The following is a 24,245-nucleotide window of genomic DNA, read 5'->3' on the forward strand; positions in this document are numbered from 1 at the left end:
ATACTTCACCTTATGTTTAATAACCTTAAACTTTATTTGATTTTTAAAATAGTCTAAATCGGATGGATTGGGAATTTCAAATGCAACTTAGAAGCAACCAAAATGTTTGAAAAGAACATGCAGAAAAAATATTTTCTGATGACAGGAGGAGGGAAAAAAAGTGCAGTCTTTTACCACTGACACTGATCTCTCCTTAGGATGTTATTAGCAGCTGCCACACATAAATACTGCAGAGTAATAATGCAGGTTAAAAAAAAAGGGGGCTTCTGCCTAAATGCTCTATTAACCGCAAATTAAATGGTGCAAGGCTCCAGGCATCTACATACTTTAGTGGAACTGGTCAGCCCTAAGCACTACATCTTATCTGCATTAAGCTGCACGATAGCTGATGCCTGTGATCACTTCCAGCAGCGATGCAGGTAGGGATGCAGAGACAGCCGAGTAGGTGAGCCTCTGCCACGAACAGCAACTGAATCAAAAACACAGATTCTCTCCCTAGATAAATATATTTTGTTTTGTTTTTTTTTAAAAAAAAATCAGATACACAGTGCATGTGTAACTTTGCACTTACATGGTTGTGTACCTTTGCCGATCTGCTGCGGCTCAGCAAGGATCTGATCCAACACATACAACACAAAGCATCTGCTAAACCACCAGTTTTGGAGAAATCAGCAGCAGCCAAACGCTTGCTCTTTGCGAAATGTGTTGCTCCGGGGTGGGAAATTAGCAACTCCAGAGAACAAATTCACAGTTCTGTCGTTAGTCATCCTCTCCACGTCTCATTTCTAGCAGGCGACGATCCTTCTGGTGCTTAACGTGCATAAACCACCACAACCAACCAGCAAGCACAAAACCCAGTGCACTCTTTAGATCAGGGGTATTTTCCACTCTACACTGCACACATTTCCCATTCCCCTCTCCTCAGTGTAGAGAGGCAGATACGTTAAGTCTGTAACTTCTTATTAGAAATGTCAGAGTTGGGCGGGTTGAGGCTTCTCTCTCCTTCTTTGCATCTCTGGGGTGATAGGTGCCAAAGACAATCCTAATAGGTTATTGCTTTAGTGATGGAAGGAAGCTATCGCGCTTTCCCTCCCCGTCTCCCTCCTTGTGGCTCTCTCTTTCTCTCCTTCTCTCTCTGAACTGAAATTTCTTGATATAACTCTCAATAAGCCCAGAGGGGGGGCGTGAGCAACGCTAAGCCCCCCCTCCTCTCGCACCCGATTGGCCTGCAGCGGCAGGGGTGGAGGCTGGAGCGGGGCTGCCCTGGCATTGGCCGCCAGGCGCGTCGGTCGGGTAGAAGGGGGGGGAGGCGGGGGCCGGGCGGGGAGAGGGACGGAGCTGCTGCTGAGAAGGAGGAGGGTGAGCGAGCGAGCGGACTCGGAGCCTTCCCGCCGCCGCGGGGAATGGTTAATGGGTTTGCGGGCAGCGGCGGAGCAGGACGAGAGCGCGAGGGGGAGGTGGCGCCGAAAGCCAGGACCGCTTGGGATTCAGTCCTCGGAGCTGCCCCAGGTCGGGCAGGCGGGAGGAGGCTGTCGCCGCCGCCGCCTTTCGGGCGTAGGGACCGGGGGTCCGTGCATGCGCTCGGCTCCCACGGGCGGGGAGCGGGACGTGGCGGTGCGCTCCGGAACCGCGGGGAGGGAGGGAGGGAAGCGCGGCTGCAGAGCGCCGGGGCGGCCGTGCTCCCCTTAGCGCTGCCAGACTGCCCCGGGGAGCGGGGGAGGGCGGCGTGTTCTCAGCTCGCGGCGGCGGGGGTGTATGCCTGGCGTCCTATCTTCTCCTCCTTCCCACCCCCTCCCGCCGCCGCGCGGGGCCACATGCGTGCGCGCTGCCCAGGCTCACCGCCCCTGTTCACTCAATTCCCGGTCACCCCAGTGCGCGGGGCGGGGGGGGCGAGAATGAGAGGTGCAGCCGGATGGCATGGTCTGGTGCAGCCTCGAAAGCAACGGGGGGGCTGAGCGCAGAAACCCAGCCTGCCCCGGATAAAGCTATTGCCTTCGGTTCTCCGGGAGCAGTCTCTTTGGCGCGGGGGGAGACTCTGCCCCCCGACATGCCCTGCTTCTGCTCTCCTAGCTCCGACAGCGCAGGAGGCTGCGATGCTGTGCATGGTACTGCCGCCCGTGCGTCAGTCAGAGTTGCTGGCGGGCACTCTTCGGCCACAGCAGCCCTCCTCTCGCTGCATGAAATATCCCTCCCTTGTCCTCCTCAACTTGTTTCAACTTTATGTTTAATACATGCCTCTTCATCTATAATTCAGATTTCTCTGACTCCAGCTCAGTCTCGCTTCCCATTGACTCCTGTTCACCTTCCTCCTTTTTCCCTTCTGAAGGCTCAGAGGAGAATTAGGAAAAGGATTTCGGTTTTTTTACCCTCATATTCTACCAAAAGACATTCTTTATTGTCTAATCAGTAATAAAAAATAATAATCTCTTCTAGCTGGGAAGTGACACTTTTACTTTATTCATCTAGCCCCAAACAAGTAGTGCGCGCCTAGAAGACAGTGCTATAATAAAATGACAACCTATTCTGCTATTAATGACCTTTAAAAAGTGTCTCAAGAAAAAGGATCATAATGCATTACTTCAACATCTGCAGAATGAGTGAACCATTTATCTGATTACTTCTGAAATCGCTAGCCTTTTTCAATCTGAATTTACCTACCATATCACATAGCACCTATATAACTTAACATGTCAAGTTAAAATCACAGTAAGTAATTATGGTATTGTTTAAAACCACCAAATCCATGTATAAAAACAAGAGTGACATCAATATAAGATTTGCAGGTCTTAAATCATAACATGAATATGTACTGTGCCCATTTTAAGTTGCATATCTGTGACCCATTATATATAGGCTGCTATCTTTATCCTGATATATTAAGTTTATGTATATAAGTATGTACGTACACATACAGAAACCCAATACATTCAAATATCGGAGCTTATTATATATGTAGGGGGAACATGATCCTCACATAGTCACATATATAAACACCATTGGTAGTCACACTGATGCAGACACCCCTGATATAAGTGCGTATGAACACTACAGCCTCAATAATCACATGCTGTGTAAAGATAAAACGTTCTTAGTATCACTGTTTTATATTTGTGTTCAAAAAGTTTGCATTACACAAATAATTGATCCTGGTTTTGATAACATTAAGTAATGGCAGCAAACGGAACTGAATCTAATAATAGTAAAGAGAATGTTCATTATATAATACTGGAAGGATGTCTGTAGTCCTAGCATCAAAAGTCAAGGAATTGACAAGAAATAGTAACCTCACTGCCAAAACATTTAAAAAGAATTTTCTGTGAATGAATTAAGTATATAATTCCTTCATCATTTACAGTACAAAGCAGTACAACCATTAATAAAGAAGATAATTAGAACTACTTGCATTTTGCATAACATATTCTGCTCCTGAAATACTGTGTCTATGTATTCATTAATAATGCACACATTTTTTTCCTGACACGAGTCATGTCACAGCGGTATGGCATCGCAGACGTTTTAGTCTTCTTCTAGAAACATCACAGACATAAAACATTTTTATTCTAATCACAGCACAGTCATTTCAAAGTCACATTGTAGTCACATCACATAGCCCCAGTAATAATTATTTAACTTTATTGCTAAGCTGAATAGTTTTCTGTTTGCTTAGAGATGACTTTAACTTGTAGTCAGAACTGATTATCTTAGGCTCATAAATGAGCTCTTCACCTGTATGCAAGGTTAGCCTCACAAAGGGTTAGGAAGAGAAATAATCTATTTTGATTAAACTAATGGGTTCTGGACTTAAATGTAACACATTCACAAGTCAAAAAAAAAGTTAAAACGTGTCTGCTTTTTTCAGAACCTGAATATGTTAAAAAGCCAAAGATGTTTGCTTGAAATACAATCTGTCATGTTAATGTTTGTGTACTTGCTGTAAAATGCCATTGTTCTTTAACTAATCAGACATTGTTAACCTCTTGGAAAAGGTAGGTCATGAGACTACACTGTTTGCATGAGTATAGCACAATAAATTGTGAAATTGTGACTCCTGGTATCAAAGGGGTTAGAACTGTCATAACTATTTTTATTAATCTTCTAGAAAGAAAATTAATAAAAGCCACTATTCTGGCACAGTTATCAGGATTACCTAGTATGTTGTTATGCAGCTTTTTAAATGTAATGAACAGGTCTAAAAAGTCCTTATTTTAATGTTTGTTCCAATAGCCATGTTTTCTAATAAATGTTACTCCCAGTATATCTTTTTTTTTTTTTTTTTTTAAAACTATGGCATTTGGTGGTATGGTTTGTTCAGATATGTACTATTATTTATACTGTTCTTTAATAGTTTCCTATCTTTTTCATAATGTATTAGGCTTTTGTCTATGTATTAGAGTATTTAGGCCCCTAATCACATTAGAACCTATTAGACTCTTCTGTATTCTAGAATATTACCTATTCATCCATAGCATTACATGTTCTCCTCTTCATATTATTATGTATCAAGTTCTTTTCCATATCATATTTGACTCAAACTCTAGTATGCTAGAAACTGACTCCAATTATTCTGTATTAGCTATAGTCAAATTGCACTAAATGGAATTGCTTACATTGTATCATACAGACTCTCACACAATACATTATACATGAAACTGACTCACATTATGCTTAGCTAACTAAAGATTTTAATCTTGGACTGTTGAGCATAAAATGCTATCATGCTTCACTGAACTGGCTATAGTCACTTGATCATTTTATACCTCATATTGCCTCTCCTGATCTGTTACTATAGAGGCCTAATGCCTTTTCATCTAATAGAACATTAACACATTCTATGGATTGCTGATTCATATTTTGGCAAATAAGCTCCTCTACTGCATGCCATCACGATGTATATTATAGCCTAACCTATTGTATCTATGGTATCTGTTTGCTTAGCATGTGGCAGAAAATAAAAAATGCAATACAGATTTTCTCATGTGCTTAACTGAAATGTATGCTAGCAAATAGTTGGAGGCTTTGTTTTCAAAATGCTGCTTTAAAATTAACAAATTCAATTGAATTTCAACCTTAATTAGGAAATTATTCCCAGTAATCTTGCAGAGACCTAATGGAGGCTGCCAGGAAACTCTTGTGAGGTTCCTCCTTTAATTGACCCTGCAAAGGTGAAGGGATTTGGAGTCCAGTGGAGTTGGCAAGGGCAAGATCTCTCCTCCCTGTTGATCCTACTGATCCATGGAGGTAGGAGACACTACCTGGAGGGCTGTTGCCTCCACTTTGCTCAAACTGGCCTCTATTTCCCTTCCCAGGACTCAGTCCTCCTGCCACTGCTTGATTCCTCCACTGCTGCTCAGTAATATGGCAACCTCATGGACTTCCACAGGCAAATCTGGAGGCTAAGATGAGGACAGTGCCACAGAATATGGTAGTCCCTTGCTTCACCCCAACTCCCCAAAACTTCACCGAACTTCTGTGGATTGGCCATGAATGGTGCCTCAGAGAAGGCCACCCCCTCTTTCTGTGCAGACCAGGAGAGATCCAGATACAGAGGGGACTGTGCAGTTCTAAGTGAGATCTTTATAGTTGTATTGTTTTCTCCACATAACTGTAAGGATGATGATATTACTTCTACTTTTGCTCATATTTTATCCACATGATGGTTTAGATTTTAGGATTCCACGGTTTTTGTGCATGTCTTGTGGGAAGCTTTTTAAAAATTACTTCTCTCCTTTTCCACAGTGCTTGTGCCTGATTTTTGAGCCCTGGGATGAATAGTTCCAGTGAAGTCAATAAAAATATATTTTCTGTATTACAATCACATGTAATTACACCACTTTTAAGAGGCCAAATAATTGCATTATAAACAGTGCTTGTTTATTATTCTCTTTTTTTGCCATTTCAAAATTGATTTTCATTGTTTTACTAAATGGTTGTCCGAGTCCTGGGAGGTGGAAAACACTTAAGCAAACAATTCAAGTCTGTACATTAATCTGTACTTTTAAATAAACAGCAATAAAAAGTCAATTAATGATGAATAATTGAAGCCAATGGGACTGGTTAGGTGATTAATGTCTGTGGGATCAGGCCCTTTTAATGGGTCTCCCATCAGGAAAATAACTTCATTCCTAGGTAATCAAATTACAAAAGGGGCAGGTGACCATCTTTATTCCATTTGAATGGCAGAATTAAATTTAACTGAATTTGCCATATTTTTTTAGCTGACAAGGATTATAAATGTCGGGTTTATGGCTCTAACTGGTCTCCAAATGCAAAAGCTGAAAACTGGCATTTTGCAATACCAGTATTTAATCACTGTCATTGTACAATGCAACAAGGTGCTGAACTCTCATTCATTATTGCTGTTTATTTAAAGATACAGATTAATGGACAGACTTGAATTGTTTGCTTAGGAATGTTTTCCCCTCCCAGGGCTCTGGCAACTATTTAATAAAACAATGGAAATCAATTTTGAAATGGCAAAAAGAGAATAATAAACATGTACTGTTTAAAATGCAGTTATTTAGCAACTTAAAAGGGTTGTAATTACATGTGGCACATAAAGAAAAAAAATGTCTTATTCTTTGCCACCCTCATGTCATTTATTTTGATGAAAGTAGCTTGTGAATCAGAATCTAGAAGCAGAATACAACCAATTTGTTGTTGTGGAAGTAGAAAATGTTCCAAGACTTGCCAATAGCTTACTGAAGGATGTTGTTCAAAAGTGTGAAAAAGAAAAAGGCAGAAGAAACCAGGGGCTCTAAGGTCTTTCAGAGAAAATGGCATCTGAGTTTCAATGGATAGTAATAATCTCCCTGACCAAGGGCGATACATAGGTGTAAAAGTGGTGTGAGTGGGATCAAAATGAGCCTTGTTATATCATCTGGTTGGTTGTTCTTTTCCTGCTTTAAGCCTACATTTTATGTCCCAGCTCATGGCAATCACATTAAAATAACATATGCAATTTAAACCAATGAACACTTAGTCACATGGACTTACCAAGGTGCCATTTACACCACCCTTTATATCACCTCTGAAGTGTATGCTAAATGTTTTCTGTTCTTCGATCTGATCCCTGTAAAGGTTATCAAGATCGTACAACCTGATTAAACTATACATCCATTGGAGGACTACATCTGTTCAAGGTAGAGATGCCTCGTTTCAAGGATAGATAGATTCAATTGATGATGATGATGATGATCACTTTTTTTGTTTTGTTTTGTTTTGTTTTGTTTAAGGCCGTAAGTCGGCATCTTCGTTTTCTGTGTTCTGCCTTTCCTAAACTTTAAAATGAAACCAAGGGTCCAAAAATTAAATTAACATGTCTAAGGAAAATTGATTAAATTCTATTTTTTTACATTGTGTCTGTTTCTTTTTGTCAGTACAAACATTTAAAGGGTCAAAGCTTTACACTGGGGAAGACTATACCAAACTGCTCCATCTATTGCAGTAGAGGAGTGAGCAAAAGGAGTCCTGACCTGCCTCCCTTTCTTCTTCTCATTCCCTCTCAGAAGCTAATCCAACTGCAATCCCTCTGTGCATCTTCACGACACAAAATACCCCAAAGAGAAGGAGAGGATCCATCTTGCCCTGCCCTCCCATCCTCCCCATGGGATTTAACCCATTGAAGCTAATGGCCCATTTAAGCAACAGGTAAAACTTGCATGGCTGTAGATGCTATATGTTTCAGTGTGTTCCTTTAGGTGCAAGAAGAGTGCTATGCATTCATTTACGTAATGATATATTTCTTTAGAACTAGAAGGGTTTAGAGTGTGGAGAAGAGATCAAAATCTACAGAAAAGGCCTTAACTCCAGAGTTTGGCTTCCCCCAAGTTCCATGGTTTGCTCTATCCAGTGATGATTGAGAAAATTCCTTGGGTAGGCATAAGCTACCCAAAGGTCACGAAGATTACAACCAAGGCAAATAATGTGTTGTAATATAGTAAATAATAATGCAAACCACAGAAAAAGTAGAGAGAGGATGGGACAATACTTTCTATTGGTGGAAAGTTAATGAATATTTGGAGCCAAAAAACAGGTTTAGGGGACGGAGTTGGTGGTGTATTTCCCTGGCTTCTTCTAACCTCTGCTAATAAATTACTGGCCCTATATAAACACAATAGATTTTTCAAGACAAACTCAAATCAAAGTTAGTCATTTTATCTTCTTCCTTATCAATGTGTCTATTGCTTCAAGGGCAATGTTCTTTAGGAGGTAAGCAAGCACCTACCTGTAGGGCCATCACTCAGTCATGCTCAGACAATTACCAGAGCAGCAATGCACCACGGACTGATCAATAATTGATTTCCTTGTCAAATTTCCAGATGGCACGAGAAACACCAAAGAGACGGCCCAGACTAGAGCAAACTATGATGCTGCCAAGCCTTGTGTACACCGATAGATTAGATTGCCATTATTGTTAGCAGAGGTGGGAGTGGGCTCCTCGGACTCATGTCAAAGCCTCACAGGCACTCATTTTAAAGCTGTATCCACCCAGCAGCTAGTCCAATCCCCCCCCCCCCCCAGCCGGGGGTAAGAGAAGTTTCCTCTGCCCTGTGCTGGGGAGGAGAGAGTGGAATTACAGGAAAGCAATATTCAGAATTGCCCAGAATTACCATGTTTTCTGGCAATGTTTGTTCATACCCCGGGAAGTTTTCTTTTCAGATGTACTTACAGGGTCCAGAACTCAGATTCTCCTACACATCATGCATCTCCTTTATCTTTCTAAAGCCCAAGCAGCTTTTAGACAAGATTTAGGGCCTTCTCTCTGAAATGTTAACCCTGATTGCCTCATATCTAGCCTTGTGCTGCAGAGACAGCTCATTTCTCATATGGGTCATTTTGGTCACGAGATTTTTGTAGAAGTCCTTTAACTTTTTTGTTGTAGATCTAATAAAAGTATTCTATTAAAATGAACATATTAAGTTTATATAATGTACACAGTTCATTTCACATTTTATGTGTATTTCTACATTGTTCTCTCATTTAGTGTATCTTATTGTTTTCAACTTCCCTTGACTGTTTATCACTGAAGATGGGATATTCATATCATAGAAAAGTAAACCCACCGGGATCAAAGTTCCTAGTGAAATATATTTGAAGCTAGGGGAGGAAATATAATACTTAAAATGTAGCTATGCCTCTCTCATGGCTCATATTGAGAAGGATTTTTACCTGTAGTTCATTTTGAAGTATATCACTCATTATAAGTCCAGATTTACCTCTCTATTCCACTCTAGATGTTATCATACAGATGGGAAGCAATAATCACAAAGCTAATTGTTTTTCACTTTTATCCTAGGATGAATCCAGAGTAACTCTAATGAAGTCTTTGCAATTACTCTGGATTGACACCAGTATTACTGAGAGCAGCGTTTGGTCTACACTGTTTGACTCACCCATGTTATTGTTTAGTTACTCCTGTTTGTAATAACATAGGGAGCCTTAAGAGGTAGGATTGTTCCTCTTGTGGCATAAATTCCTAGAGGAAGGCTTAGTTTAGTGGGCTACTCAAGATGCAAACTGAATGTGGTCAGGGACATTAAAAGACACTGCTGATTACTGTTGGAAATAATAGATTTTGAAATTGATATGGAAAAGTTGTTAAAATATTTAAAAATGAGTGTAGTGTTCATGAAAGTAGTTGGCTTGATAGGCCAGAGGAATGAAGACTTCTGTTCAATTACAAAAGGTATACCACATGGCTCGGTAGTGCAAACCTCCTCACACTTCTCCACTAAATGTTTTTTTCAGCTCTGACATGGAGGGACCACTTCTAGAGATGTGAGATCTAGAGATGTGGGACCACTTCTAGAGCTCCATCCTCTTTGGAACCCCCTTCAGATAGTTGAAGGCTGCTATCAAATCCCCCCTCATTCTTCTCTTCTGCAGACTAAACAAGCCTAATTCCTTCAGCCTCTCCTCATAAGTCATGTGCTCCAGCCCCCTAATCATTTTCGTTACCCAGCAGAGGCTGGACTCTCCAATTTGTCCACAATCTTTCTGTATTGGGAGGTCCAAAACAACACAATACTCCAAATATGGTCTCACCAATGCCGAATAAAGGGGATAATTACTTCCCTTGATTGGCTGCCAATGCTCCTACTAATGCAGCCCAATATGCCATTAGCCTTCTTGGAAATAAGGGCACACTGTTGACTCATTTCCAGCTTCTTGTCCACTGTAACCCCCAGGTCCTTTTCTGCAGAACTGCTGCCTAGCCAGTTGGTCCCCAGTCTGTACCGGTGCATGGGATTCTTCTGTCCTAAGTGCAGGACTCTTCACTTGCACTTGTTGAACCGCATCAGATTTCTTTTGGCCCAATCATTCAATTTGTCTAGGTCACTTTGTACCCTGTCCTTACCCTCCATTGTATCTATCACTCCCCCAGCTTAGTGTCATCCACGAACTTGTTGATGTTGTGCAATCCACCCCATCCTCCAGATCATTAATGAAGATGCTGAACAAAACCAGCCCCAGCACTGACCACTGGGGCACTCTGCTTGATACTGGCTGACAATTAGACATTGAGTTGTTGATCACTACCCATTGAGCCTGATGATCTAGCCAGCTTTCTATCCACCTTATAGTCTATTCATCCAACCCATACTTCTTTAACTTGCTGCCAAGAATACTGTGGGAGACCTCTCAAAAGCTTTGTTAAAGTCAAGGTATATCACTGCTTTCCCCATATCCACAGAGCCAGTCATTCAATCATAAAAAGCAATCAGGTTGGTCAGGTATGACTTGCCCTTGGTGAATCCATGCTGACTCTTCCTGATCACCTTCCTCTCTTCCAACTGCTTCAAAATGGATTCCTTGAGGACCTGATCCATGATTTTTCTGGAGACTGAGTTGAGGCTGTAGTTCCCCGTATCCTCCTCCTTCCCTTTTTTAAAGATGGGCACTATATTTGCCTTTTTTCAGTTGTCCAGGGCCTCCCCCAATCACCACAAGTTTTCAAAGATAATGGTCAATGGCTCTGCAATCACATCAGCCAATTCCCACAGCACCCTCAGGAACATTGCATCAGGCCCCATGGACTTGTGCATGTCCAGCTTTTCTGGATAATCTAAAGATTCCACACATGGCGTCTAAGATGAGCCTTCCAACAAAGGTGACAATTTATGCTGATTGCAGCGGCACTATGTCGTAGACTCTGTTCCTGAGAACTATATGCATGTTAAAGAGAAGACCCTAGCAATGCTTCAAGTGAATTCTTCTTATAATTTTTGTTGTGTTCCTTATGTGAGGTCTTTTTTAGTGCGGTGTACAATGTTCCACTCAAATCACAAAAGTATTTGATATAAAGTTGGTTTGAGACTCAGTTGCAAAGCTCACTTGCCTGTGCTCAAGTAACTTTGGCAGACATGGGCCAAGGTTGTTCGTAAAGAGTCACCTCTAGTCAGTCTCCCTTGCTTTCTCCACAAACAGATACCCTGCTCTCCCTCAGTGAGCCCCAGTACTGAAGATATCTAAGGGAAGAAGAGGGAGATCCCAGGGCTTGTTGTGTGACTTGATGGACAGGAAGTAGCCTGCTGTAAGGATTTTTCTTTGGAGGAAGCATGCTCAAGCCACTAACAAACCTACAGTGACTGAATTTACACAAACCCCTATGTGAATCGAAAGCCTAGTATTTGCACTCCTAGGCCTAGAACCTGGAATGATTATAGGAGCATAGGATTCTACCCACCCACACAGAACTCAGTACACGGTCAAGGCCTCTCTCTCTTTTTTATCATCTGGGTCCTAGAGCAGAAATCCAGAGATGGCAGAAGTTCAGGCAAAAGGCCCATGTTATTTTTATTGATACAGCTTGTGATAGAGTTACAAATGGTAATGCTCAGGTGTCAGTAATCAAGGAATAGTTGGGATTGAAAGTACAGTGGACTAAAATCCAGTTTTAGTTATCCTGACATCACTGGGGTTTTTCTGGAAACACAATAGAATGTGTCCCTCATAACTCCAAAGCATACTGTATGTGATCTTTAAAGATGATAAGTAACATTTTACAAAGCACTTGAATGACTTAAACACTTAGCAAAATTTTAACCAATAAGTATTTGGTGGTGGAGAAATATAAGATGGAGTTTGTTACTTTTTTTCTTTCAGAGAAATGTCAGATATTGTCTTTGTTATCCTGACTATAAAGGTCAAACAAACTAAACAAAACGACTAGCATCATTAATCCAACTTGAAGACATTTACATCTAAATAGAACTAATTCATCTAGTTAACTTAAACTTCCTGTGCTACAATGAATGTAGACCACAGAACAAAGAATAATTAGGAAAAAAAATAGTAATATTTATAGTGTCATTATTTAACATAGCCACTCAGGATAATTAAGCAGGGATGGTGACAGGAGGTTAAAAACCCTAAAAGGCATTACATTTCATAGATTAGTATTTGATTAAAAAAAAACTATTTACCTCAAATTTTAAAGATTAGCCTTTTCTGTTGAAAGAAAAAAAATTCAGTAAACTAAATAGAGAGCCTGTTCCTGCTCCCACTGAAGCCACTTAAAGTTTGGCTATTGATGTCAGATATCAACAGGAGCATGATTAGGCTCAGACAATAGTTTTATCAACTTTATTTTGTTCAATTCACAGCTCTTGTTTATATAAGCCTTGCAAGTCTTCTAAATGCAGTAAACAGTGTCATCTAGAGGATATTTTGTAGTACTGCATGTCATTGACAAACCATTATCTTCCCTACAGACACTTTGAAAAGTGAAGTAAAAGCATGATGACAGCCAGTTACCATAGCATTTTTTTAAACTACTATCAAATATGCTCTGCTTTCTGAACACCAGAAAGCTTAGTAACCTGTCACAACAAAATGCTTGGATGCCTCAAGGCTGTTAATTTAATCACAGTGGTTGAAAGAAATTAAAACTAATATCCATTATTGCTTTGAATCTTTGGTTTAGCTCAATTAAGGTGACATAATATTATGTAAAACTGCTGTAATAGAAAATAAGGCAATAGTCTGTAATATCATGTAGTTTTGACCACTGCGTGTTAAAATAATTAACTCTAGTTATTTGTCCCAAATCGAATGCAATTCAAAATGTATTAAGATGCTTTACAAAATAATTAAAAGGCCTAAGTAACAGTAAATAAAAGTTGATAAAATTTATTTTTATCTACACTATATCTTTATTGCCAAACAAAGAAAAGTTACACTGACGACTCATAGCAGCAGCATATCCCATTTTCAAATATATTTACATGCGGAACAAACAAGTAAATTACTTGTTACCGATCCCTTGTCATTCATTCCTTTTTTAACTTGACAATTTTTCTGTACCAGTGTTCCATTAACTTACACTATGTGCAGATTTCAAAGATATGATTTCTTTAGAGTAACTCATTAATAGCAGCTGACACACTGTAGGATACTAAGTCTTTAAAAGGATTAAAAGAGAGGTACCCTATGGCTCTCCTCATATGCAAACAACTTGACATAAGCAAGAGGTTTCCATTTCCAACATTAGATGTATGCTGTGAATAATAATAGTAATAATAATAATAATAAAAACATAAGATAAAATATCCTGAAGATCAGCTTGGTCCCAATCCTACTTTTCTGCTAACTTTTCACTCATACCCTTTTTAGGAGAAAATCCCTATTAACTATTTCCTAACAAAAATGTTGTTTTTGTATTTTAATTGAAGCAGTGCTGCTTTGTTTCTGCTTCCCCACCTGCTTCTCTCTCCACAATCCTCTGCCTTTACAAGGGGGATTAGTTGATGATCTCATTTCTCTTTTTCTGTTTCTGGCTACCATGATCGTATATTATTTTCAAGAATCTAAACATCTGTGGCTTAGTCTAATTTAAGTCCTGGGTCAGGATTGCAACCTGTAAAGAACTTTAGTGAGATAGGCTGATTAGCACACCAGTTAATATCTGTTTTATAAATGACCTGCATTAAAAGCAAACCAATGGTTAATGAGGCTATAAAATTAATTAAAAATGTAGTATGAAATAAAATCAAACAAGACAGATACATGATACAAGAATTTAATTATACAAAGTTTCAGAAAAGCTGTCAAGGTAACTAGTTAGAGATGAAATCTTTGACAAGATAATGGTGGATAAAAAGCTATTTTCTTTTTTTACAGTTCTGTTATAGTGACAGTGACCATCCATTATGAGGGTTGACATCACTTGCATTCAACAATAAGCTTACATTTATATGAGTACAAATTACAGGAATGATGATAGTAATAGGGTTGTGACTGCTGTAATTATGAGCAATATTGCATCTAACACATCTTTATCTAAGGAGAAAAGTTACAAACAACCAACTGCTGCAATGAGAAGGCATCTAGGTGAAGAAGAAATAGGATAACATTCAAATGAGACTTCCCTGTTCTACTGGTTTATCTAATTTAGCGTGGATGCATTTCTGTTCTAATTTGATTTTCCTCCTTAAAATGTTGGTTATTGGAATTAAGTGATACTGGCATTTCAGAGCATTAAATATGTGTTCAGCCAAATTCTGTTCCGATTTACATCATGTGGAACCCCATCAAATTGCATGTGGTATAAATTGGAATGTGAATTGCATCCTGATGATTACATCCTGATTCTATTGTCTTCAGTAGGAGTTTTGTAATGGAATTTAATGGGATCAAGAGCAGGCAGACAGTGTAAACTCATTTGCTGGTGAAAGGTTTTTCTGTGAATACTTCTTAGAATGGGATACACACAACTCTATGTGGAAGCTTAAAATATGTCTATTATTTGTGACTATTGAAAACATAATTTAACTACATTTAATACATTTTGAATTTGTGAAAAAAGGCTCATTTTGAACTTCAGTTGCAAGTACAATACTTGCATTTAAAAAGTTTTCCAAAATGGAAGATTCTTCCATCTCTTTCTTTCATATCGGGAATGGCTCTGTCACGGGGCAAGCACACCCTGTCTCCCCTTGGAGGGGACGTTAGGGGGGTGATGAGGCTGTCAAGCAACCCTGCAGTTGCAGTTTACCTGACTGGCCTCTCTCCGGTCTTGTGGTCCAAGGGGCCGAGTCAGAGTGACTGCCTTGGGACTGGGATGGTGCAGCCTAATGGCCTCGCATTGGGGCTGTGTGGCCCAGTGGCTGGAGTCAGCGAGCGCCCTCGTGTCGGGACTGTAGCAGACTACCATGATTGCTGGGAGAAGCACAATCCTCTGCAGCCTGGGGCTCATACAGGGGACTGCTATCACCCTAATGAGGGTGGCAGAGGGAGCAGGGGGATGTGGCCCACCCGACTCCAGCACATCCCAGCCCAGGGGCCTGTCCATGATGGGGATGGTCTCCACCCAGGTCAGGGGGGATCCCCCCTCAACACACTGACCTGTGGCAGGCGGGAGGTACCACTCACCCCATATCCTTGGGCGACTAACTACCATTCCCTCTGGTACTGTCATCTGGGGCTCCTCAGATACTCTGGGTCCCCTCACATCAGAATCTCGCTGGCTGTCAGTCTCCAGACTGACAACGGTGTCCCAAGGGTCTCTAAAGTCTCCAGTCCCTCCCCCTTGGGGCTGAAGTAGTTCACGGCTGAGAACTCCTGCCAGGCATCCTTCCTTCTCTGTGGTCTCTCCTGAATGAGCTAGGCTGCTCCTTTTCACCTTAGGGCAACAGTTAGAGCATGCCCAGCAAAATTGGAGGGCGGGACTTCCACCACCCACAGAGTATGATTAATTCTTTTAGTGCAGGGTAAATCCACCCTGTCACAAGCAGCTAGAACTATTATAATCTTTCAAAGTGATGGGAATTTTTAAGTTTGCTACTTTTCATTGTTTCTCGTGTACTTTTCCAAATTCCTTTATAGACATGATTTCCACTATTAATTTAAATCACCTGTGTGTTACACTTTACTTACCTTCCTTTATCTTTTCTTTTGTATGACTATATGTAAAATTTCTGTTCAGCTAAATTTCACTGATTTTATTTTACTTTTTCTATTTTGATTGATCCCTGTTGTTCATGTATCTGATATTGTATTGATTCGTGCTCTATTATTTACATTTTTCATAGAAATTTGAAATTTATATACTTAATTCTAATTTTATACCAGATATTTTAGTAGTTTCATTTGGTTCTTCCATTATCTGGCTGATTACAGCACAGGCCTGCAATACAGAAGATTTGCATTCAGTTCCTGTCTCAGGCACAGGTTTACTATGTGACCCTGGCAAATCACTTAATCTCCTGTTGCTCATCCATAACATGAGGATGATAGTATTTTCTTTTCCCCCCTCTTCCTCTGTCTTGCATATTTAAAGGGTAAGCTATGAGGACAAAGACTGTCTCTTACTACATGTCTGTACTGCACAACAAGACTGTAACCTCATCTGAAATTCTTAGACACTAATCTAATAAATAAAAATAATAATTAATTAATAATAAAATCTTTGTTCAGCAACTTGTTTATCAGATTAAAAAAATATCAAAGTGAATTTCATAGTTATTTATGCCCTAATCTAATTTAAATCCTGGAATGGTGGATGGAGTCCCATTCAGGTGAGGGAGAAGCCACAGAACCTGGAATTTAGCTGAGTATGATGGACAAAAGATGAAAAACAAAGACTGGGATGCAAGTCACATGGTCAAAAGGATTCCTGAGGGGAACACTGAGCAAAGAATGCCCACGACCCCAAGAAGAAGTCCACAAGTCAACCGACATGATTCAGAAGAACTATGCCTGGATGAGTGCATGGATAGATGACCAGTAAAAGATCACACAGCCACAGAGACCCACCCCCTCTTCCTAGCCACCTTTCTTCTCCTAGACTGACAGGACTGGATAATAAAGACATCTCAGGGCTGATGTATACTGGGAATTTACATCGGCATAGCTATGTTTTCAGGGGTATCAAAAATATACACCCGTCAGAGACATACCTATCCCAACCTAACCCCTGGTGTAGACAGCGCATGTGTGGCCCAATGGGTATTGCTACTGAAGATCTCTGATCCCACACTCAGGGGGCATTGCCACATAGTGGAGCACCTATAGAAACACACATCTCCAACAACATCAGCTACTGCACATGGTGAGAAAACTTTTTAAAATTACCCTCAGTGTCAAAAATTTTACAACTTATTTCCAGTATAAATTTTGTCTAGCTTCCAACTGTTGGGTCTTGGTAGATTGGTAGATTCTCTGCTAAATTGAAGAGCCCTTGTAGCATGTAAGTCCCTGCTGATAGATGCCATAAGGGGATGAATTTTCAAGGGTTCTGTAAGTGGGTGGCACGCTCCGGCTGGGGCATCGTGACCCTTCCTCGGTCCCAGGCTCTGAGGAAGGCCACAGTGCCTCTGCTGAGGGGAATTAGCAGCTGGTTTAGGAGCCCACAGCCCCCGGCCTTCCCACCAGTGGGGCTTTTAGAGCAGTCTATGGCCCCTGGCCTTTATGCAGGGCGTGGCAGGGAAGCAGTCTATCGCCCCAACCCTTCGGCAGAGCGGACAGTTAAAGCAGTCTGTTGCTGCAAGCCCTCGGGCAGGGTGAGGCAGATAAGCACAATGCCCTCTGGCCAGTAACCTAGAGGACGGCTATTATTCCCTGGGTGGCGAGGGAAGGGGGAAGCAGGCCCACCCGTCTCCACTGCGTCCCAGCCCAGGGCCCTAACAGTGGCAAAGGTGTTTGCCACTGAGTCAGTGGGGTTCCTGCTGCAACACGCTGACGGGAGTTTCACCACTGATTCAGCCACTTGCCGTGGCTGTCCCTGGGCCACTTCCTTCCACCCAATCCCGGGGTACCTGTAGCCACATAGCCCCCTCCAGGTTGCTGGGGGAGGTGGTGAGAGGGCGTCTGGCGAGTCCCTCACCATCTACTGGCAGCAGGTCCGGAAATGCCTGAGGATCGTCTGCGGATGGTAGCTCCTCCAGGTCACATGGCCCAAGGGGTTCTTCTGGTCTGCTAGGGTCAGATCATGCTGGTGGGTCCTCCACGCCAGGCAGCTCCTCCAGGTCAGGACCAGCCTTGGGGTTTTTCCTATCCAGCGGGCGGGGTTGGCTTCTCCCAGCTACTAGGTCCAGTGGCCCTACCCAGTCACCAGGGTTGGGCAGCCCCCTTGTTGCTCGGGCCTGGCAGGTTCGATAAGGTCTGGAGGGCCTGGGAGGCGGGGCGTTTATGCCAAACAGCCATGGGGCCTGGGTCAGGCCTAGGCTGCAACCTCCGGGAAGACAAGTCTGCCTCCAGTGGCAGCTTCCCCCTAACTGAGCTGCTGGGCCTGTCTTTTATACTTCCTGCCATGGGCCTGGCTCCACCCCTCTGCTTCCAGGTGGCTGGGTCTGCAGGGCCTGGTTCTGTCCAGCGGGGGCAGAGCGACCCTTCCTTGGGCCCAGGCTCCGAGGAAGGCCACAGCACCTTGCTACAGATACTTAATATAAATTTTGGACTTGTTGCTGGTTGAGCTCAGATGGATAGGCCCACTGGCTCTGCGAGGGTAGTGGGGCCTGGGTTATTATTTATTTCTCCTTACTTTTCCGGTAACAGTGTATTATGTCAACGCTATTACAATTATCAACGAAACATGCAATCTAATTAAAAAAAAGAGATCAAGTTAGTTTGACAGGATCTATTTTCCATAAACACATGTTGAGTGGCATTAGTTACATTATCTTCTTTAATCTTTTTATTAATTGAGTCCTGTATCACCTGCTCTATTATTTTGCTCAAGATAGATGTCAGGCTTACCAGCCTATAATTACATGTTTACCCTTTAAAACTGGCATAATATTAACTTTCTTCCAGCCTTCTGGATTTCGCAAATGCTCCAAGATTTATTGAAAATTAATATTAACAGTCGAGCAAGCTCTTGGGCCAGCTCTTTTAAAACTCTTGGATGCAAGTTATCTGGACCTGCTCATTTAGAAATGTATGACTTTAAAAGCTTCTATTTAATATTCTCCAGAGATCCGAGTGGAATGAAAAGAGCATTATCATCACCATATGACAAGACTATATCATCTGCCTTTTCCCCAGTACAGAACAGAAATATTTACTGAACACTTCTGCCTTTTCTGCATTATTACTGATAAGTCTTCCATTTCCATCTAGTAATGGACCAATATCATTATCAGGATACTTTCTGTTCCTAATATATTTGAAAAATTCCTTATTGTCCTTTACCCTGCTGACCACAGATTTCTCCTCGCATCTCTTTGTTACTCTTATCAATTTTCCACAATTCCAAATTTCTGAACCAAGTTATTTTTTTAACCAGCATGGCCTTCTTCCTCGATTTGTTGGATTGTGGCTTTTTGAGCATCTAATAAAATCTTCTTAAATTATTCCAAATTATCATTTAATTTTTTTAAATTAAATTCTTCTTCCCAGATGAGATCACTCATAATTGTTTTCAGCTTTGTGAAATTGGCCCTATTAAACTACCAAGTATATATTACTGGTCTAGACTTTATTGTGCTTGCACATTATAAATGTAATCCAGTAATGGTCATTTGTACTTAAACTACCATTAATTTTTAGTTCTGTGATCAGTTCCTCTTTATCTGTTAGGACAAGGTCTAATACAGAATTCCCTGGTGTTGGCTGTAAAACATCCTTAATTAGGGAGTTGTCATAATTAAAGTTTAGAAATTTCAAGGATGTTTTAATGCTGGTAGCGTGAAACCTCCCGCAAATGTCACTCAAGTTGAAGTCCCCCATGATAGTGTATGGTATTTTTCCCCCTACACATTATAGATACGTGTGTAAGGAGGCAGTCATCCTGTTCAGTATTGTGATTTGGTGATCTATAGCACCCCAACTAATGCTCCATCTTGTGCTTTATCTGTTAGGACATTGATCAAGAAGCATTCAAAATCACTTTCATTCAAGTTATCAGTGATTTGGAAACAGATAATGACATTTTTAATATAAAATGTCACTCCCCCTCTCCTTTTGCCCCACTGGATCCCTCCTAAATATATTATAAACATTGATTTTCACATTCAAATCATGGGAATCAACCCATCATGGTTCAGTAATACCAACTATGTCAAATTTATGCTTATAACTGAGTAATTCCAATTCCTTTTGTTGTTAACCCAGGCTTTTAGAATTGGTATTCTAAATTCAATTAAAGAATTCAAGACAATTAAAGAAAGAAAGAAAGAAAGAAAGAAAGAAAGAAAGAAAGAAAGAAAGTTCACAAAAAATTCACAAAAAGTTTTTGGTTTTTCAAAATTTTCCAGTAAATTTAAAAAATGAATGTAAATGTTGAGTTTTTGAATCTGTTGTTTTCAGCTTTTCTTCCCCTACTCCCCTCTTCTTTCTTTCTTTCTTTCTTTCTTTCTTTCTTTCTTTCATAAGTTTGAGTGCAGTTTCTGCCAACTCTAATTCTGACACCTGTCATTCAACTCCTATGGTTCCTGGAAGTGAAAAAGCTACTTAGACTATATCTTGTTTTCAACAGAGTTAGAATGACTTCTGAAGCTGCAAGTTTCTTCCACATTATATCTATCTATGTCAGTCTCTTGGGGTGGTTGCTAACTGTAAAAAACCCATTCTGTCTCCTCTTCGTTTGCACTTTCTGGTATTCAATGTAGATACCATGGATTTGACCTTAAACTTTCTCTGGTCCAAGGGGAATTTTGTAGCAAACATTTATTGAGCAGTGATGTCTGTTCTCTTTGTCATACAAAGGATTTTTGGCACGGGTTATACTAAACTACTGGCGTTCTTAGTTGGTCTATTCCCTGTCTTTCCAAATGTCAATTTTATTATAGAAGCAACCAGAGGGATTTTAAAAGAAAGTTTAGCCAATTGGGAAGTCCTCTGTAAGGGAAAAAGAGTAGTCAACCAACAGGTTTTCCTTCCCACCGTTTTATTCTTGAGATTTTAGAGTGCTCCAGTGATAAGAGAAACAAACCTGGTTTAACATGACAAAACAACAGATAGACAGATAACAGGTGAGGCCAGACTGTCAGAAGCTCTTGCATATGTGCTGGTAGAGAGTATGCAAGGACCTCATCCCCTACCTTTGCTGGCCCTGTATAAGAGCCACTAACTGTTGTAGATCCAGCAGTTGCAGGGATTGCTCTGCCCAGAAGCTCACTGCTACCAAGGCTGTAGGGAGACCAAGGCCTCACATGCCCTGCACTAGTCCATAGACAGGGACATATGCAGGAGGTGTGCCAGCTGAGCTCCTCCTCCCCCCACTCCTATAGCTACTGCTTTTCTTTCCCTGCTGTTGGATTCCCAGCACTGTTGCCTGCTTTGCAAACTGCCCACTGAGGTGAGTCGGGGGTGGAGGCAGAGACAACACTCTATGTCCTCAATTTATGATTTCTCCTTTTCTCTTTATTAATGAAAGAGCTGGCAAATATAATGCAGCAGTGCCTTCTGGTCAACTGTCAAATCTCAAATGCTCTAACATTTTGCCTTAATTATTTGTCTTTATACTTAATAAATAGTTGAAGGAATTTTTTAACAGTGCAGTTGTAACTGTAATTAGCAACCTATGGGCTCTGGGCATATAACATCTTGAACCACAATTAAATGCTTAATATTATGGTAGTAATCAAGGGTTTTATTAACTTCTTAAACCCATTTGGGCATAAGACCTCCCCCAATTCCATTAATGCTATAGCTCTTAACTCTGTATTTAGGTACCTAAAGAAATGGAGTGGTTTTTCAAAGAGCTGAACACCTATTGGCTCACCTAGACCGAGAGCTGATGATGCTAAGCACTTTTGAAAATCAGTTCACTTATTATGGTATCTAAATATGAATTTTGGAGCTATGGTGTTAATGGAGATGTAGGGGATCTCATGTCATAAGGGTTTTAATAAAATTAAAGGTCTTAATAAAATCCTTGTTTATTGCCACAACATCAAGCAGTTAATTTATTTGCGTAAATATTGTTTTGGCAACTTAAATTTAAGCCCCATTTTTGAAAATTTTGGCTATGGTGCTCCCTGAAACTTTGCACAAAATCTTGCTGCGCTCAGTGGAGTACAGGATAAATGAAGTCAGAATCTGATGTGAAGTATTTGCCCTATCCCTGATATATTTTTTTCACTTCCATTGCTAAACTGTTAAATAGAGAAGCATGCTGTTAAAAAGCCGTTGCATTTCACCTTAAGGGGACTGCATTTAATTAGTGACTGAACTGATTCCTGTGTTTGTAAAAGCATTTGGATTCTCTTAAATGAGAAGAATCATGCAAATAAAATTAATGATTAATTATTATTATTTAAATTTATTACCAAGTCAAAAGTCCTGATGTGACTATTGATTTTATTAAGTTCCACCAGGAACAAAGTTAGCCTAATAATTTTAATCCATTATTATTTACAAAGAAAATGGTATGACTTATCTTTTACAGAAGGCATTGAAATAAAGTGTTAAAATGCATACAAATACGTTGCACTGACTACCTATACAAACACTCACAGCATAGGAGAGAAAGCATGTTCTGCACACCTGTTACGTTCCAACTTGAGGCACATGGGTGGGAAGTAGCAAGGAATGGACAAAACCTTGATTCTACTCTGTGCCAGGCAGTGTAGCTGTATGGATATGTTGGGAAACATACAGGCTTTGAGTTCCTGTTTTAGGCACCTAAGTCCCAGTTTTGGAAACACTGAAATGCACAAAACTCCTGCTGATCCCTGTAGGTACCTAAAATCACTTGATGTCCAAGTCTTTATAGTAAAAGTTCCCCAGGCACCTATGTTTCTGCCTCAGAGTGTGCACACTACAGTCTACCTCTAGGCATCTGAACACCTCTCTCCTTCCTATGCCCCAGACTGATTCCCAAACCAGATGAAGATAGGTGTTCATGTGCCTAAGTCATGTGCGAGGCCCAATCAAGTAGGTGGCTTCTGAGTAGGCTACCAGGTCAGGCCTCTCTGGGAGGTTCACAGGAAATGGTTGTGGGGAGAAGAAGACAGACTTCCTGCAGAATTTTTGATCCAGTGGTTAAGACGCTCACCTGGAATGTGGGAGTTCTCCAGTTCAAGTGTCCCATTTACCTAAAGGCAAAAAAGGAATTTGAATGGGGATCTGCAGCCTCTCAGGTGAGTACCATAACAATTGGGTTATAGGATATTCTGATGTAGGGCTTCTTCTGTTGAACTTACTGAACTCTGAATAATTACTTGGAGTCATTTGGACCAGAGAGAGCTAGCATCTGAGAGAGGGACTTAATAGCCTGGTGGTTAGAGCACTTATTCAAGATGTGGGAGACCCAGGATCCAGTCTTTCTGGTCTAAGGAATCTTTAATTATTGAGCCATAGTGCAACAGCTTCAGCATGAGAGATTGACAGAGGGCCACTTCACCTATCAGAATATCCCATAGCCCAATGGCTAGTGCACTAACCAGAGAGGTTGAAGATCCTTGTTCTAATCTTATCTGCCCCACAGGCAGAGGAGTGACTTGCCCTGTGGGATCTTCCACATTCCTGATGAATATGTAAACTGCTATGCTAAAAGTCATGAGGGAGTCCTCCTTCTCCCCAGCTTCTGGCTAAAACAGAATAGGTGCCTAACTCCAGGAGAAGGCTCACAGCTGAGAGTTGCAAACAGAGATAGGAGCTTTCCTAAAGCCTGGAATTACATATCTACCTCCATGAGAGGGTTGGGTCTTAGCAGTCCCCTTTCTGTTTAGCATCTCCCATTGGCTGGCACAGGCAGCTCCCTGCCTAGTGTACTAGCTTTTGTGAATCCCATTCTTAGGCAGCTATCGCTCCCCATTCAACTTTTGTGAATAGCAGTGATTTTCTAGGCAACATAAAAGCCTAACTCCTTTTGTGCATCCAGGCAACTGTGCTTTAATGAATCACAATCTCTTTCCCAGTCTGCTCCAGTAGCAGGGCAACAACACACTGTCTGTCATTAACTCACAATCTAGCCCGTTTTTGGTGGATACTTTACATATTGTACATGAAAATTATTCTGAAAATTAACAAAAAGGGCCCTTTGGTGCAAGTTTGTTATCCTGTCATTAGTGTTACTTGTTAGAGGAGAGAAAACCTGATTTCAGGACTTGGCTTCTTGCTCACTTCAGTTTCAACGATGAGCCAAGAATCACTCAGAAATAATTCCAGATGGCTGACCATGAAGCAGTATTGACAGAAGGAAGATGTAGTTCTTACACTCCTCCTTTTTTATCTGTATTTCAGCAGAGTGAAGAAGCAGTTTAAAGGGTTAAAATGGTGAATGCCTTTCAGAACCCCATCTAGCTTGGTCCTGGGCTAGTTAAAATCTTCCCTTTCAATAAGACTCATTGCTATGTTGG

General features: G+C 41.0%; 1 protein-coding gene and 1 long non-coding RNA gene across 2 annotated transcripts in view; one reads left to right on the forward strand and one right to left on the reverse strand.

The window, feature by feature from the left end:
* Nucleotides 1–1,114, reverse strand: part of LOC137163108 (protocadherin-9) — a 153,781-nt gene extending 152,667 nt beyond the window's left edge. The window contains exon 1 of the mRNA XM_067563210.1: nt 572–1,114. The gene's annotated coding sequence lies outside the window, so the exon portion shown is untranslated. The remainder of the gene's footprint in view (nt 1–571) is intronic.
* Nucleotides 1,115–1,337: 223 nt separating this feature from the next.
* Nucleotides 1,338–8,478, forward strand: LOC137162874 (uncharacterized). Its single transcript, XR_010922540.1, has 3 exons — nt 1,338–1,359; nt 7,506–7,647; nt 8,319–8,478. It is a non-coding gene; the product is annotated as an uncharacterized lncRNA (long non-coding RNA).
* The last annotated feature ends 15,767 nt before the right edge of the window (nt 8,479–24,245 follow it).

This window comes from Emydura macquarii, unplaced genomic scaffold, assembly GCF_026122565.2.
Source record: "Emydura macquarii macquarii isolate MOO-44397 ecotype Brisbane River unplaced genomic scaffold, CSIRO-AGI_Emac_v2 contig_2473, whole genome shotgun sequence".
Taxonomy (NCBI): Eukaryota; Metazoa; Chordata; order Testudines; family Chelidae; genus Emydura; species Emydura macquarii.